This window comes from Arachis ipaensis, chromosome B01 (assembly GCF_000816755.2).
Source record: "Arachis ipaensis cultivar K30076 chromosome B01, Araip1.1, whole genome shotgun sequence".
Classification (NCBI taxonomy): domain Eukaryota; kingdom Viridiplantae; phylum Streptophyta; class Magnoliopsida; order Fabales; family Fabaceae; genus Arachis; species Arachis ipaensis.
This window is the reverse complement of record NC_029785.2, coordinates 24,220,919-24,239,220: the sequence shown is the minus strand read 5'-3', so window position 1 is coordinate 24,239,220 and position 18,302 is coordinate 24,220,919. Positions and strand designations below refer to the sequence as shown.

The window sequence follows — 18,302 nt, the reverse complement described above, 5'->3', positions numbered from 1 at the left end:
CAGAAGGAACTAGGACAACCAAAATAAACACAAACATAACTGAAAAGCTGGTATCTGTTGTCATCTTCGACATTGCCATTAACAACCAAACGGATCAACTCCACACCATTTCTTGTAACTCAAGAAAGACATGATCTTTACTCCTTCAACACTTGTCTCTACCCGCTGGAAAATTCTGCTATTCCGCTCCAACCAGATGTTCCAAATAACCGCACAGAATCCTATAAACCATTTCCTTTGCTCAGACTTTTCACCTGTTGCTTCGATCCAGCTCTCAAAGAACTCTTTAGTGGTTCCCGGGATGGCCCAAGCTCTATCAGAAAATGTCAGCCATACACACCATACCTGCCACATGAACTCACAGGCAAAAAATAAATGATGTACAAATTCTATGTCCTTTTTACACAATACACAAATATTGTCATGATGATTAATAATGCCAAGTCTACTCAGCCTCTCTTTCGTATTGACCCTTCCAACTAGCACAAACTAAGCAAAGAGTTCAACTCTTGGAGGAACCAAGCCTCTCCAAATGGAGCTTGTGAAGTTGTAACTCGTGATGTCGGCTGGGAGAGTCTCATTTTGTAGCACCTGCACAAAAGAATTAGTAGAAAAAACTCCATTTTTATCAAATTTTCATACCACTGAATCCTCTCTATCAACCGATAACCTCACAACTCTCAACCGGTTGTGTAATTGATTGAGCAGCTCTAGCTCCCATTGGAAGAGTTTTCTCCTCCATTGGAAGTCCCATACCCACTCTAACCCATCCCAAAAACCACAGTCCCCTATTACGGATCCTTGTTGATTTGAAACAGAGAAAAGTCTTGGAAAATATTCTTTCAAAGAGCCATCTTGTAACCACTCATCCTCCCAAAAAACGAATGTTTCTGCCATTTCCCACCTCCATTGACAGACCCTTGATCATCATATCTCTTGCCTATTGCTCCTTAATATTAAGCTGGCAAATATCTTTCCACGGCCCCCCTCTTGATGGCAAAGGTTGGTTTAATACCATTACAGTTGGGTCCAACTGATTACAAGAGTAAACAATCTTCCAAAGCGGGCAGTCCTCCTTTGAAAAGCGCTACCACCACTTGAACAGTAGCGCCGCATTCCTAATTAGAGCATCCCCCACCCCCAAACCACCTAGCTTTTTCGGAGCCTGAACTACCTCCCATTTCACTAGTGGTATCCCATTATTCCCATCTTCTTTATTCCACAAGAACCTTCTTTGAAGCCCAATGATCCTTTCTGCAACCCCCTTTGACATCTTATACAAGCTTAAGTAGTAAACCGACAGGCTATTGAGAACAGATTTTATAAGGACCAACTTACCCGCTTTGTTGAGAGACCTAGCTTTCCATAAGCTCAGCTTGTCTTCAAACTTGTCAATGATTGGTTTTCAGGTCTTCACCAATCGAGGATTAGCACCAAGAGAAATTCCTAAGTACCTGACAGGTAATACCGCTTCGCCACAATCCAACAGACCACATATATTCGTCACCCAGTCCTTCTCACAGTTGACTGAAATTAGGCTCAATTTTTTAAAGTTGATACTCAGGCCAGACATTAACTCAAAACAACGCAGGAGCCTCTTATAATTCATTAGCGTCTCCGTTTCCTGTGGACAAAATAAGATGGTGTCGTCTGCAAATTGGAGATGCGACAATTCTATATTGTCCCTTCCCACCAGCAGTGGAGATATTCAGCTATTTCTAACCGCCTGCCCCACCATCTTGTGCAGAACGTCAACAACGAGAACAAACAGGAAGGGAGAGAGAGGATCGCCTTGTCTGAGGCCCCTCTCCATCTTGAACGGCTTGGTTGGAGACCCATTGATCAACACTAACATAGAAGCTGTAGTCACACATTCCTTCACCCAGGTCCTCCATCTACTACCAAAATCCATCTTCTGTAGCACTATATCCACAAAGCTCCATCTCACTCTGTCATAGGCTTTCTGAAACTCCAATTTAACAATTGCCGCTTGCTTCTTTCGCAGCTTAAGCCAGTGAACTGTCTCACAAGCAATGAGGGCACCATCATGTATTTTGCGACCCTTTACAAATGCAGACTGAGTCTCCCCCACTAAATGCGGCATCACTGATCGCATTCTTCTTACCAGCACTTTTGATATCACCTTATAGACACAGCCAACCATACTAATCGGTCTTAAGTCTTTGATTTCCTTAGCCCCCACAAATTTTGGAGCTAGCGCCACCCAAGTAACATTAGCATCTGCTGGTAGCTTTGCATTCTGAAAAAAGTTCAACATAGCTGCAGTAAACTCCTGACCAAGCTCATCCCAGCATTTCTTTATGAAGTTCATATTGTAGCCATCACTACCTGGAGCTTTAGTGGACTCACAATTCCAAATTGCCTCTCGTACTTCCTCCGTCGATGGCATTTCCTCTAACATTGCTGCCTCTTCGTCAGTAATATGCTCTACCAGCCCATCACGGATCCCAATCAAAGGGGCATGCTCCTACCTATACAGTTCTTTATAAAAACCCACAATCTCAGTCTTTATTCTGCCCTGATTCCATACCAACCTTCCATTAATCCGTAAAGAATCGATTCTGTTGTTCCTCCTTCTTGCCGATGCTAGGTTATGGAAGTATCTAGTGTTCCTGTCCATATCTCTAGCATGCTTGGATAAAATGTCTTTTTTTTTAAAATATTTTTTAATAATTTAAATTTAATATATATAATCGATTAAACTGTATTATTTTATCTAAGTGTCTTCCATAGCCAAATCCCATATAATTTTGGAAGAAAATAATTTCTAGAAAGGAAAAGGTCTAATGAGATTTAAGTTCCTTCTATAAATACCCTCTCCTACCTCTCCTCTGTTTTATCTCTTTCCCAAATTTTTTATTCAAAAAGAAAATATCTACCTTATTGTTTCTGAGATTGACACGTGTAATTCTATTTAAGAAGAATATTCAACAAATGAAGTCGTTTTAGAGTGCAATAGAAGATGTGAACAAATTGTGACGATGAAGATTGTATCTAGATACATCGCGTATTTAATCAGTCTCGATGAGAATGAGATGGAAATGACTGATATCTCCCTCTTACTATCTTTAAAAGGCAATGTTATTGGTGAAATAAATTTAGTAAAATTATTGCATTAAATGCGGTATTAATTCATTACTTAACAACCACACATTAAATTTAAACAAATTTAAGGAGCAGATATTTCAGTAAATAATTCAAATTTGGATTTTGTTTAAATTTCTACAAATTAATGCAAGAAATAATTAATATAACATTGAGAATGAAAAAATATTTTTTACATAAGGAATGTAGAAAGAGTTAGATACATATGCTTTGTGTATACTATGTATATTTTAGTTAATTGATTTATATATTTTATGTAACCTGTTAGTTGAAAATAATTTGGTGATTTTACGCTGAATATAATATCTTTAACAATTCGTTTTGTAAATATCTTTTATTATTAATTATATTTTAGTTCAGAATTTGCCTTTTAACTCATAAGGTCCCAATTTTTTCTTGTGTCATATCATATTAAATAGATCATGTGGCGTCGTGTTAGGCACATCTGATGATCACCCAGAAAATAATATAGTTATTATTTATGCAAATTATATGCAGCAAATTAATTTATTTTATAGTAATATATATAGTAAATTATTTGTGCAATATAGAAATATTCCTCTTTGAAACAGTTATATAGAAGAATACCCCAAAGAACATGTGTGACACTAGAAAATAAGATGTAAGGAATAAGGTATAATGACAGATTGTTTGTGTTTTGTTGATTTTTAGTAAATCGATGGTAGTTCGATATCTCGTGGTCTGGGAGCGAAATTTACTCCTCTATGCGAGTACTAATTTTCTAGAAGTGCATCAAAGCGTCTTCGATTATACCAAATTTAAGAATAAAAAATAAACTAAATCTACAAATTAATAAATAGGACTTAGAAATTAAAGTTTTGAATACTAAATAGATAATAAATAAAGAGGTTTGCAATGAAATTAAAAGAAGATAATAAAATGCTTTCGATTGGATCGAAGGACTTCAACATGAAAGATTTAAACGCAAAAGGATAAATTGAACCATGAAAGTAAAGAACACTTGGTAAATAAAGTTCATTGAAATATTAAGTTTACAGAAAAATAAATTGAAAGAAAGAAAAGATGGAAGAAACCCTATAGAAAATGTAACTCGATCGCAAACTCAGGAATTCGCTGGGATGTGAGAGTGCTAGAGTGCTTTTTCTGAGTAAAAGTTCCAACCCTTATTCACTAATGTTTCCTAGTATTTATAGGCTAATCTTACATAACTGACGATTAATTTATAATTAATTAAAATTTAATACAACATTTCAAATTTGAAGTGCAGTCTCTCTTGGTAACCGTTCCCGCTGCATGATTATAGATATTTCCCATGATCTCTTCGTGCAATAAAAGCTATTAACTTCCCACTTTCACAACTATTCAACCGGCTTTTTCGAAGACCTAACTCAATTCTTCGAATTGAGTCTTCTACTCGATTTGGCTCACTCGATCAACAAAACAATCGAAATCCAAATCAACACCGATTACCTCCAACTTTATACTTACACGCATATCTTCTCGAAAAACTACACTTAACTCTTTTCGATTCAACTTATTTCTATCGAAAATATTTTTTCAATCAACAGTTTGATATACAGAAGAAATAAAAAAACAAAATAGAGGTAAATGATGAATTGTTTAGCTAGTTTGTTTTGCTAGAAAATAAGAATGAAAAATAAATAAAATGTAAAGCATGAAAGGGGAAAAAAGTTCTTGTTAAAATCAGCTAAAAAATTCTTCAAGAATCTTGGATAAAAAAATTAACTATTTATTGATTTGCTTAGTTTCCTACGTAGTTTCAAACTCATATTGAAAATTTATTTAATATAACATTGAAAATAAATTCAACAATCAACATATTATACATATATAAACTTTTACTTATTTCAGTTTAAATGATATAAATTAGTAAAGGCACACTTGCTTTGACACATTTCGATTTAATTTTCAAGCGTGTCTCTTTTGATTTGAAAAAAAAAATCATTTTAATTATGCCTATTTATCGATATGTGATATATTAGATGTGTATAGTGATAGAGTTAGTAAAAAATTTATCTTTAATTATGAAATTGGACAACAAACATTTTTTTTTACTAATATAAAAGGTGATAATTCAAGAAAACTTAAAAAAAAAAAACCACCAATTTGGCGAACGGATATTTTCGATCTGTACATTGTACGAGTTTTCTGTTAGTTTATAAAAAATAAAGCGGAATTTTGAGATACAAATATGATAAAGTGGAGAAGTTTTTTAAAATGGACTTAGATATGATAAATAAACGTGATTTGGAGATCATGGTTAAAGAAATAGAATACAACGATTACATTAACATGCTGTGTTCCACTAATGAGTAACGACGTTAACGGAGGGATAGTACGGTATTCGGTGAAACTAAACATCAGGAACTATTTTGTTTTTTTTTTTTGTTTTTAATTGTCAATACTAATTTCTCTAATATAAAATTTTGTAGAGACTAGTTATTATTTATCGCGATGAACCATAAAAAATACACTTGAATTGCCTTAGTGATGATAAAAATATCTCCAAATTTTATTGTCGACAAAAATATCTTTTAGTAATTTAAAAATATACAAAAAATATTCATCCGTAATCAAAGACCTTTATCATCAACCAAAAAACATGACGTAATTTACTTGCTAATGTCAAAATTTTATTTGTCACATAGAAAATTTTATTTATTGCATCACTCTTTTTTGTTCTATTAATATAGAATATCTTAGTGCATCAGCATGCATTTTAATCACGGTTTTAAATAATTTAAAGACATTTTTATGGGTGATTCGAGTATTTTTTTTGGTAAGCTACTCTTTTTTTTCCCGTAGTCCTTCTCCAATTCTCCTTCCTCACACAGTCACAGAGAGCATGAGACGCAGGATTCCCACTATACCCAGCCTCATCTCATTTCTCCTCCGTGGTGTCACCTCTTTCCCAAGCTATGCCTCTTCATTCAACCCCTAGACTCGGCCTCCTCCTTGATCTTTTATGGCTGAAACTTTTAAATCTAGACACTGTTAAAAACTGCTAAAAATTAGTAAATTATAGACAAATTTTTAAGACGTAATTTTATTGTCGAAAATACCAATAAATTTTCTATCGATAAAAAATAAAAAATTCTTTCAAAAGTTTACTGACAGATTATAAGATCTCTCGATAATTCTTCAATAAAATTAAAATTTTAATTTTTAGAATTATTACGGACAAAAAATTCATCTTTAATCAATTAGTAAATCTATCGCAAATTTGAGGAACCCTAACATAAAACACCATTTCGAGCTCCATTCACACACTTGTACACAAAACATACTCCTCTCGCTTCAGGTTCGATTTTCTTCATTTCATAGCTCGTTGCTACGCTGTTTAAATTTATAGAAAATGTTCAAAAATCAACTTTAGGAACCTGAAATTTCTTTTGTCGATGGATGCGGAATTCTTTTGGATTGTCTTTTTTCAGTTATTATATATTCCACCGTTTAATTGTTATAGCTAATACCTCAAAATATGGATATGTAATAAAAAATATTGATAAAAGTTCATAACATATTAAAATGTACCTGCAACCACTCTTCCAAATATCTTATTCATCATTATGTCCTTTATCAGAGGATCTAATTTAAGCTTAAAAGCTCTGCACACCGACGATCTTCTGCATTAAATTTCCTATTTTTAAGAAAGTCTTCCAATTCTGGCCATTTAGAAATACATGTAAATTGTTAGGAAAAGATCTGGATACCCAATTACTCTACAAATTGCCATTAAATCTTGATAGTTCTGTATCATATATCTAGGTCCTCCGGTAAATGATGAAGGCAGTATAATGCGCTTCCTTACTGATGAGGGTGTTGTTTTTCCCATCAAAACAACTTCTTTAATACCCTTGTACATCTCACATATAAATTTCTCTTGGTTGAGACGAATGTATGTTAGCCTAGACGACTCAATCATTGAGTAAGCATCTACCAAAAACTGTTGAAAAAGTCTCATTGTGTACAACAATGGGGAAGCATCAGCCAATCTTTCTTGAATTCTATAAGCAAAAGAGTCTTTCATTGTCACTTCTGGCCATCCTTTTTCATAATTATCCTTCTTCTTGTTTAGAGGTATGTCTTCTTTGTATCCATCTTCTTCGTATGGAAACAATAAGAGATATTGCAACCCCAAGTATGATGGGTTCAGTTGATTTATACGTTGTAATCTTTCAATTTGGTTCTCCACAACAATATCCCTATCAATACGATTAATATCAAAGTCACCCACGATCAATGCTACCACCTCATTTGTGGATGGAAAATTGTACCTTCTACCATCCTTTTTTTTTTCCCAAAAGCCTAAGTTTCACCTTTGAAGTAGGTTCTGCTGCTATTGACTGTCTCACATAACGAATTGCCTTCACCAATACATTGTGTTGGTCTAGCATCATCTTTAAATCCTTCACAACTTCTTCTTGAATTGTCTTGTTTTCTTCAGCACTAAATAGTAGAACACATTTGAAAATTTAAGATGTTATCATAAAAGATAAATACGCTATCCATTATGACTTTTACCATTTCATGAAACACATGTTAAGATATATAAAAATTCATTACACACCCGACTACAAACATCCAATTTTGGATCTCATTTTCGGTGTCAATTACATATAGTTGAGCAAATTTTACCATATAGCCATTTGGTGGAATCAAGCTACCCATCAAGTGATAATTCTCACCACATAAGATAAATGTTGGTGGTTCTTTGGATGAACTACCTCTATCAATTTTGGCACCCAAAGATGTAAATTAAAACATGGTATTGTATGTTATAATATTCTCCCAAAAATGTTTGCTCCTGGCATCATTCCCATATAACAAATTGTATAGCACCTTAGGAACTTCTTGTAGTTGAGAAATCTCCACTTGTCCACCTCTGCAGCATAGTGTGTACGTAGGTTCATTTGTATTATAATGCTTTTCTTTCCTTTCGTCATACCAAAAAAGAGCATTGTAGTATTCACACTCATGCACTACATATCCCATGTTCTAGTGCTTTGTTATATTCAACCAAAATAGTGGATGTTAAAAAGTTTGTGTTGGTCGAGTAGATAGAAACATTTGTAAGTTTAACAATGATATAAACAGGTAGAAACATTACCAATATATCTCGTAATAATTATTTTGTACATACCAACATTGTCATTGGTAGATTGTGGCACATAATTTTTAATTTGTGTTCTTTTTCTCTCAACCATGTTTTTGCTTTTTCTTAAATCCCAAGAGAATCTTGATTGTCAAACACAAAAGTGTACCAAGAAATTGTAGTTTGAATTCATAAAAAAATTTATAAAACTACCAATACTTTTTGTTATATCACCTAAACAATCAGTTTTGTTAATTAATGAAAAAAGCCCAACATTATCAGCAAATTTTCCACTTGTGGATGTTTATTGTATGACACTGGTCGGTTGTATATCCGAATTTAATGTGCTTGTAATATTTAGGAGTGAGAACAACATGACAGTAGTTAGTTTGAGAAAATTGCATTATTAAAGTTGAGTGTAATAAACTTTTGTATATTAAAATTGTATAGAAGGAGGGTCTTATCATACAAAGATAGTACACTACCATCATGAGGTTGTAAAGTAGAATGGCCATGTCTGTTGTCAATTAATTCATTAACTGATACTACAGAAGCATACCCTAAAGTTTTTAAAACATGAAGATAGTATAAATTAATCTACCACAACGATCATGGTTGTGCATGTATCCATTTAATCACGTTTAATCACCTGAATGTTTTAATCTGTGTTTGGAGTGATTCTTTCTTGCCAACAACACTTGTCGTTCTCTTCTATGAGCCTTTGCTTTTTCTATCCAGATATACACAACAATAAATACTATGCTTTGCCTTTTCCAAATCTAGGTTAGGCCATCTATGTAGTGCACTTGATTAAACGTGAGTTTGACTATGAATACTGTATGGTGTGATACATGTTAGTTAACTACCCAATAAAAAAAATATAAATTTATAAAGATGTTTGGGTTAGTTGACAAAACTAGAAAATTGCTTAATACAGACAAATTTACAGATAGATTTGTCCTTTATTACAGACGAATTTTTGGTTATCGATGAAATTACCGACGGATTTTGTCCCTCCGTAAAAGCCTCGTCGGAAATTATTTACCGACAGATTTTTTTCGTTGATAATTTACCGACAGATTTTTACCAGTTACCAACAGATTTTTCCTCGGTAAATTCTCCCCTCCATTTCCCTGGAATGTCAAACTTTTCGACGGATTTTTCATCGATAATTAGAGACGAATTTTCCGACAGATTTTTCGTCGGTAATTGAAGCTTTGAAAAAGATTCCAAATTCTAAATACAGATAGAAAATTTGTCTGTAAATCCGTTAGTAAGATAAAATAGAATATTTTTTTTACATTTTCCATTGTAAAATAAACCTGTTTTCATACAAAATAAATATAAATTTAATAAATACAAATTTTTATCTAAGTTGTATTTGAATATTTATAACATTTCAAAAAAAATAACAAATTCATCGTATTATCAAACTAAAAGAAAAGTACTATAAACAAGCAAGTCAATATAATTCAAAACATAAACAAAGTATATTGATACATCAACTATAATAATAAATAACAACCATACATCAACAAAGTGTATTGATACGTCAACTATTGTCCTCTAATTAAGTCAATATACAATAAGGTTGCTTAATTAGGTTCTAAAATTGGAACTTCATCTGTACAGAAACCATTCATCATTATTGTGTCCATTGATTCAAACAGTAGGGTCATGAATTGATCCTCTGCCTCAGGCTTCTCTGCCTCCTTATATATTTTCATTTCTCATCTATTTCCCAAGTATCAAATTCTGACAAAAATAAAAAAATAGTGACAACATAATCTATATGCAGTGTATTCTTCATCTCAAGTAACAAATTCACAAGTGAAGCTCACCTCATCATCTAGTCTAGTTCTAGTGACTGTTAAAGAAATAATTCAACTACAAAGTGAAAACCTTTTTAGAAAAATAGCGAAATAGATCGAAGAACAATATATAGTACTACCAAAGGACAACAAAAGTGAATTTATCAAGGAGCTGAAAATGCTCAAACTTGTAATAACTCTTTGAGGTCCAAGATCCAAGGAGGACCCCTCTTGAGGAATTATTTGTCTTTGTTTTCCATAACACAAAAGGGAAATATATATACATGCTTTGTCACCTTTTATTTAGGGACAAGATAATATCATGGTCTGAGGAGGAAAACAAATTCCTACGCAAGGGATCAAGTTTAATCCTGCTTACAAATTATTTGGGATTTCTATCATTAAATATGGTACACACGTTGCCAAAGAAAATAGTATATAAATGCATATAGTATTATCTATTTATCTCTTTGTCACTCTTACATAGTTACTGTTAGGATTTGGTTGAATTAGCCCCACATTGCTCAGGATAGCAAATGGAGTGGGTGGCCTAGGCTATAAATATGAGGCTAAGTTCTCCATTTGTTTTTGCACCAGTCAGAAATACTTTAAGCTTGTATCTGATTTTTCTTTTTCTCTGTACTCTTTATTAGAGAGTGTTGTGAGGTGTAGTTAGATATTTGCTTTGAGAGAGTGTGGGTGTACTGGGGTGCCGGTGAGAGAAAGAAGTCTATGTGTTGCAACAATTTTCACATAGTGATATTCTCTGGTTGTCATTTGACAACGGCCGTGGTTTTTTCTCCGGTAATTGGAGTTTCCACGTTAAATTCTTGTGTTGTGATTGTGTCTATTTTATTTCTCTGTCAAAGGTGTTTTCTCAGGGGGGAATGGTGTATTATTCCCAACAAGTGGTATCAGAACTTCAGTTCGGTGATATTTATTCTTAGTATGCTCTGTGGTTGCAGCCTAGTCTGACCTTCCACATCAGAAAAGAATTTTGTCCCTGTGGCTTGAGGTTGATCTTTGGTTGCTGTTGTTGTTGCTGGAAGGCAGTGTGACACTGTGAGAGTGCAGTTTGGAAAGGTTCTGGCTAAGGAAAGACTTGGTATTTAAGTGTGTCCATTGTGACCCACCTCTCTTTCCTAGGGACCCTTCCTAGTGCACAGTTGAGTTATACTATTCCAGTATACGGTTGCAACAATGTCAGGATATTCAAGTGCTGTGAAGCTTGAAATAGAGAAATTTGATGGAAGAATATTTTGGCTTGTGGCAAATACAAGTCAAGGATGTGTTGATACAATCAGGTTTGCACAAGGCGATCCTCATGGTATTGCCGCATTGCCATGGATAAGGATGAGTTGTGGAAATCGGGTCCACAATTGCACACGGGCATTGGTTGGCGTTGAGATGCAAGGTGTGTGGCGGAGTTAGGTCGATGGCTGAAGAACTTCCAGGAAAAGCCAATTTGGAAGTTGCACCATGAATTTTTAGCAAGGTTTCGATCTGTACCAAGGCAAAATGCTTGGAGTGGTCTAATTCCAAGTGAGTATACTTTCATGGTGGAGTATGATAGTTCTCTGGACTATGATTGTCGGTATAGACAATGGCAGCAAAGAATTGTTGGTGTTGACAATGGAAGCTGAAGATGTGTGACTATTTCAATCAAGGTGGAGATTGTTAGGATTTGGTTGAATTAGTCCCACATTGCCCAGGATAGCAAATGGAGTGGGTGGCCTAGGCTATAAATATGAGGCTAAGTTCTCCATTTGTTTTTGCACCAGTCAGAAACACTTTAAGCTTGTATCTGATTTTTCTTTTCCTCTGTACTCTTTATTAGAGAGTGTTGTGAGGTGTAGTTAGATATTTGCTTTGAGAGAGTGTGGGTGTACTGGGGTGCCGGTGAGAGAAAGAAGTCTATGTGTTGCAACAATTTTCACATAGTAATATTCTCTGGTTGTCATTTGACAATGGCCGTGGTTTTTTCTCCGGTAATTGGAGTTTCCACGTTAAATTCTTGTGTTGTGATTGTGTCTATTTTATTTCTCTGTCAAAGGTGTTTTCTCAAGGGGGAATGGTGTATTATTCCCAACAGTTACTATAAGCTATTATTGGAACTTTCAATAATAACTTATAGTCAAGAATTAAGAAGCTCTTCAACATTTGCTAGTGACTTAGTAGGTCATTTAAACAAGTTCGAGATCAAATTGAGTCTTCTAACCAATTTTAGTAAAGTAAAGAAAAGAAAATCAATGTTTTGACTGAGCTAGAAAATTAATGTTTTGACTAGAAATTTCAAGATAAAAATGTCAAAATAATACTCACTGAGCTAGATATACGCAAGTCATCAAAAGGAAGGGGAAAATATGAGTGCATTCTATCACTCACCATACCAGACCCATCGTTATTTGGAAGCATAAATGTGACATTTCATCAAACAGTTTGATGGCATAAAAATTAAAATAAAAAACAATAACTCAGAACGATTGGAGCAAATAACTCACCCGGAACAAACAAGTCAAGGTCTACCATGTAGTTGGAAAAAGAAAGAAGGAGAATGAAATAAATGAAACCTCTTCTATCATAGGCAGGAATTTACTAGCAGGTTGGTAAATCACTGCTTTATCATTTTCCGGTAATAAATGAATGAAATCATAGCAAGTAAGGTAAGAAAAAGAAGCAGTGAATTGATTGGTTCCATAGATAGATAGAGAAGTTGATCCATATTGTATTTTTTTATCAAATCATTCCAGTTAGAACATGGAATATCCTATGTATTTTAGCAAGGCAAGCCCAACAAATGTCTAACTATTCAAACTAATGTTACCAAGTTGCAGAAATAGACCATCTGTTTTTATTTTCGTTTGGAATTTTAAGAATTTAAAATATGCATCAAAATTAATGATATAAAACACTTTGATTTTGGATAGAAAAAGAGATATGTACAAAGATAGGAGCATCAGACAGCAATAGCCACAAGTTAATTGAGGCAGTTATTAGTCGATTAAAATTTAAATCACATCATATTGTTCCCTAGAATGCGTCATCACAATTGGAAAACAACAGATGAAACAAGAGGCTATGACGACCGTACCTTCTTTTGCCAGAAGCTGGATCTTTTGTTCACACCTGAGAATAATAACAAACGAATAATAAAAGAAGGGTCCTAATTAAAGAAAAAAAGTTAGAGTATAGATGTACTTGAGTTATTTTTCAGAAAGATGAATAATAATAATTATCATTAAGACATTTACTACGAAAGGTTTGCAGGTTTGCCACACTATATAAGACAAAATATTGAACTCCAAAGGATCTTTTCGATATCCCCTTAAGTGAAAATACATGAAATTATGAGCATAGAACTTACCAATCATGATAGACTCTTATAAGACCTCTATCAAAGACTAATTTGAAGTACCTGCAAAACAAAATTGTTTAGAACTAATTGTTTTTCAGGCAGATGTTTAGTGTATAATGGTGTGTTTTAAGTTTTAACATCACAAGACTCCATATATCGGTAAAGGCAGAGGAAGTAGGAACTATCCAGGATGACAGCAACAAGTAATGAAGCATCCTGATAGGCCAAGCAATACAAAAACAAGAGGGCTCCTACAATCAAAAGGACCAAAAGAAAATAAACGACCAAACCAGCACGTAATAAGAACTAATAAATCAGCATTATTTTTATAGGAGGAAAAAAATAAGCCATCATCCCTAAAATAAACAAGAACATTAATTCTTGGTATAAGCATTTGGATAGCTACTGCACAACTTCATAATTATTTACCACATATGTAGTAAAAGCTTGGCTCACTATCAAAACCCCAAACAAGATGAAGCCAATACTGTTGGTAACCATCTATTAGATAATCCAAATATGCCAATGAAGCAATGACCAGCAGAAAAAGGAAATACTGAGCCACAGGCAGCCATGTAGAATCAAAACATCTGAGCAATTAACAAATTATTACAAATGGCATCAACATGGCTAAGAAGCTGGAAATAATTCACCTACAAGTTGAACTGCCAGAAATATAAACAAAATGTCTCTGGTGATAAAAAATCAAAATTTCAAGGTACACCATTTCTTATCTGCAGCACCATGAACACGCAAATGATAAGGTGCCTTGCAAGTAGTGCGGTGAGCAAATGCAAACCCTTCCTGCAAGAATTGACCATTAAACTCAGAAGAATTTGTCTTACAGAACTACAAGGATAAGCACACTTTGATATTGAGGAATCCAAGATATGTGCATGGCAGGAGATTAGCTTCTTCTTCATCTATTAGCTTACAATTAGCTTAATAATGTAGGCACATGGAATTGGAACAATTTTGCTACGAATCAACAATTATCTGTAATTATGAGTGGATTAAGCATCACATGATTCATATTTAAGTTCTCTTTGTAGAAAATCCTTCTCCAAAAGTCCAAAACCTAGTAATTTCGGATAAAATAAACTAACCACTATGTCTTATTAGCGATGGAAGAGAATGAAGGAAAACAGAACATAGGAACTAGAATAAGAAAATAGCAATAGAAGAGAAAGAAGATTAGGGTTACCTACACAGCTGAGGCGAGATCGTAGAGAGAAACACATCAACTAAGCAACACAAGAGCGAGAAATGCACTAGTGATTTCTGTGAGAATAGCTTTGATCGAGAAATTAATAAAACTAGTAGCGCATAAATTCGAATAGGGAAAAGGAGAGGGCGAATCTCAAAAAGAGATAGAGAAATGGAAGACGTACACCGGGAAGGTAGGAAGAGTGAATGCAGGAGAAGGTGAAGAGGATGAGGACGGAGGCGACGAAGACGGTGGCGGGGAAATGCACATTTGGGTTCGAAAGGGAACGACGTGAGCAACACACAGAAAAGAGCCGAGAAGGGGTGTGACAGAGTTTCGGGGCGATGGAAGTTCAGTGCAATAGAGGTTCGGTGTGATGGCGGCGCAAGGTGCGACGGTGGTACAAGGCTGAGAGGCACCGCAGAGAGAGCGTTTGGAGGGATGGGTGTGAAGGCACTATCTGAAATGAAGAGGAGCTCTAATGCCAAATATTATTTTAATGTTTTCGACGGAACATTTTAAACTACAGACAAATTTTTTGTCTGTAATAATTTAGTAAAACACAGTATTTTTGTTCATTTAATTACAGACAGATTTTCTGTCGGTAATTATTTTCCATAAAAAAAATTTAATTTTTCCAACAGAATTATTGACGGATTCTCTTTTCTGTTTGTAATTTATGCTAATTCATTTTTTCGTTTCTGACAAAAAAATCCCTCGCAAAATTTGTTTGTATTTCCGTGGGATAAAATTTGTCGGAAATATCCATCTGTAATAACTAGTTTTCTAGTAGTGTGAAAACTCATTACTTATATAAATCTTTTTATGTAAGTAATACTGTAGCAGGTAAATACTTCATTGTTATTAAATCAATGGAATTGTTTCTTCTAAAAAGTCTTGAATATAAATGTAAAAATCAAAAGGTTACTTAATAACAATGTAGGTGTAAGACATCATAGTCAATTATAGAGGAGCCTTTTCTTTTAAAACAGAAGAGCCTTTTCAATTACACTACAAATGTTCTAGATGAATTAAAAATTTGCAGATTTAGCTAACATATAGTCTTATGGCACATATTAAGATCACTATTAATAGAAAATTTTAAATGTGATATTTCAATAGATACACAACAATTGTATTAAAAATCAAACTTTGCACTATTTTTCATAATTAATTTTGTACAGATTAATTTAAACATGTGTTATAAGAGTACATGTAATCTAAATCCAAAATTAATTATTAAAAAACACATTAAAACAACATTACTATTCCTATTTACATTTGTAGTGTCAACCAAATTTTCCTCCACCCATATAAAATTTTTAATATCCACCCACTAGGATGATGCCTTAATTCATTATAATAATACTGATATAGGAATAGTATTTATAATAAAAAAAATTTACTTAATCTCAACACAATTGTAAAAAATATTATACCTTTGACTAGATCAGTATTATAATAATGAATCAAGTAATTTTTTTTCTTTGTAATACCTTACACTTGTGCTAAGATTAAGTAATTTTATCTTTGTATTATAAATATTATTGCTATGTTAGTACTTTATCTTAGTGCAAAATTATTATTTGAAAATCAATTTTTACAGTCAACGGTTTGTGTTAAAATTTTTTTTATAAGAAATTGATTTAATTCATATCTATTTTTTTTCAGCTACATATTTCAATTTGAAGTTTGTTTACACAAAATTTTTAGAAGAGATTAGGGGTGTGCATGGCCCGGTCCGACTCGAAGACTCGGCCCGTCTCCGAACACTTGAGGGCTATTTTGGTGTGATTTCACCAGGTCTCACTACTACATACTTGACTTTTACTAACATTTAAAAAATGTTACTAAATCATATTAAAATGTTACCTATGTATATTAATAATATTTTAACAAATGTTAAATATACTCTATGTTACTAAAGAGTTTTACTAATATTTTTCTAAAGATTTAATAACATTTAGTAAAAATGTTACAATAGATCTTCTATAGTAATATTATGAGAAATGTTATAATAGACCTTTTTTAGTAACACTTAAAGAAATGTTACAATAGATATATTTTGTAACACTTAGAAAAATGTTATCATATATATTTTGTAACACTTAAAAAATGTTACAATAGATATTTATGTAACATTTAGAAAAATATTACCATAGATATCTTTTGTAACACTTATAAAAATGTTACCAAAAATATTTTTTATAACTTAAAAAATATTACAAATGATCTTTAATAACATTTTTTTAGTTATATTATACTATTCTTATTTTATATTATACACAATATAAATATACTAAAATTAATTACTACAACATGAAATATTTCATTAAATTCATAAATTCACAAAATGAAATTTTTATAACCTCTTTCATCAATCAATAATCATTGTACAAGTTTGTTTCGTAATGCAAATAAAATGAGAAAAAAATACTTATAGTACTTAAATTCTATAAACATTTCATATAAAAAAAAGTGATACAAAGTACATAAAAATCCTTGCACATGTGATATAATGACCATTATCAACATGATGCAGCATAGTAGCCATATCCATTAGGTTCTGTATGATTGACCGATAATTAGGTGCATCTTCATCAGAGACCAGATAATGAAAGGCATTAAATCGTTTGTCATACAATATCATTTAGTTGTTGGAAATCAAGACAAAAGTAACTCCGCATGTGATAACTTAAAGCATGCAAATGCTTCACAATGCATTCTACACATTCTTTTCCTTCTGCATCGTCCTGTTTGAGCATTGATAAAGCACATCGCAGTGCCATGAAGAAAAGTGCTTGAATCTCTATAGGATACCCATAAATCCCCTGAATAGGTTGGAGAAATAATAAATAAACATGGAGGTTCTTCAAAAGTAAAAATCAACAGAACATATAAGTGAATGCTTGTTCCCAAGGACTTGGAAATTACATACAATAACTAATAAAGGAATAAGGGCAAAACCTGAAACAAAAATAAAATTGCATTTGCAAATTGGAACACCTTGAACTATAAAATAGCCAGGGTCCAACTTTGTAATAGATAGTGGAATGCAACAAGCCAAAAAGCAACCATTCTCATTGTCATATAACATAAGCAACAAATAAACTGCAAACTATGTCATACCATTCTTCAATCAATCATGCAACATCCGTCAGCACAAAGCAGAGTTGGGAAGGTATCAAAATCCTCAGACAAGCATAGAGTCAATATTAGCTTCATTCCTTTTTGACAATCGGGTGATTCAACCAGAGATAAATTCCCAGTAGACTTTGTGTATGCACGAAGCAAGATAATCCACCAGAATCTAGAGCCAACAGGAGCAACTCTACCGATTGCACTTTCACCAAAATCTGCAATAAGAGTATCTGTTTTCCTAATAGGATCATGAAGGACTTTGAAACTAGCTGGCATTACACCTTCACCAAGCTTAAATCAATCTACTCTTTTTTCCCACCCCTGAAGATGCAAGGTCTTCAGAAAAAACTTCTTAACAATATCTGGTTCACCATTCATCAGAAAGGCTAAAGCACTTGGCACAAAATCTCGAACAAAGACCTATGTAAGAAAAATGTGTATCAATTAAGTTTCCATAGCTAAAATGAGTCACATTTTTCAAAACCTCCATAATCACACCAAAAAATAATAACAAGAAATCCAGACTTGGAATTCACCCGATCATAGTTCAGAACCGCATGATTA

At 33.3% G+C, this 18,302-nt stretch overlaps 1 long non-coding RNA gene and 1 pseudogene across 1 annotated transcript in view; both read right to left on the bottom strand.

The window, feature by feature from the left end:
* LOC110270306 overlaps positions 1-13,533 on the bottom strand; it is a 15,219-nt gene extending 1,686 nt beyond the window's left edge. The window contains exons 1-2 of the long non-coding RNA XR_002359705.1: positions 13,400-13,533; positions 487-489 (exon numbers count right to left, since the gene is read on the bottom strand). This is a non-coding gene — a long non-coding RNA (uncharacterized LOC110270306). The remainder of the gene's footprint in view (positions 1-486; positions 490-13,399) is intronic.
* On the bottom strand, positions 14,096-18,301 carry LOC107648573 (annotated as a pseudogene).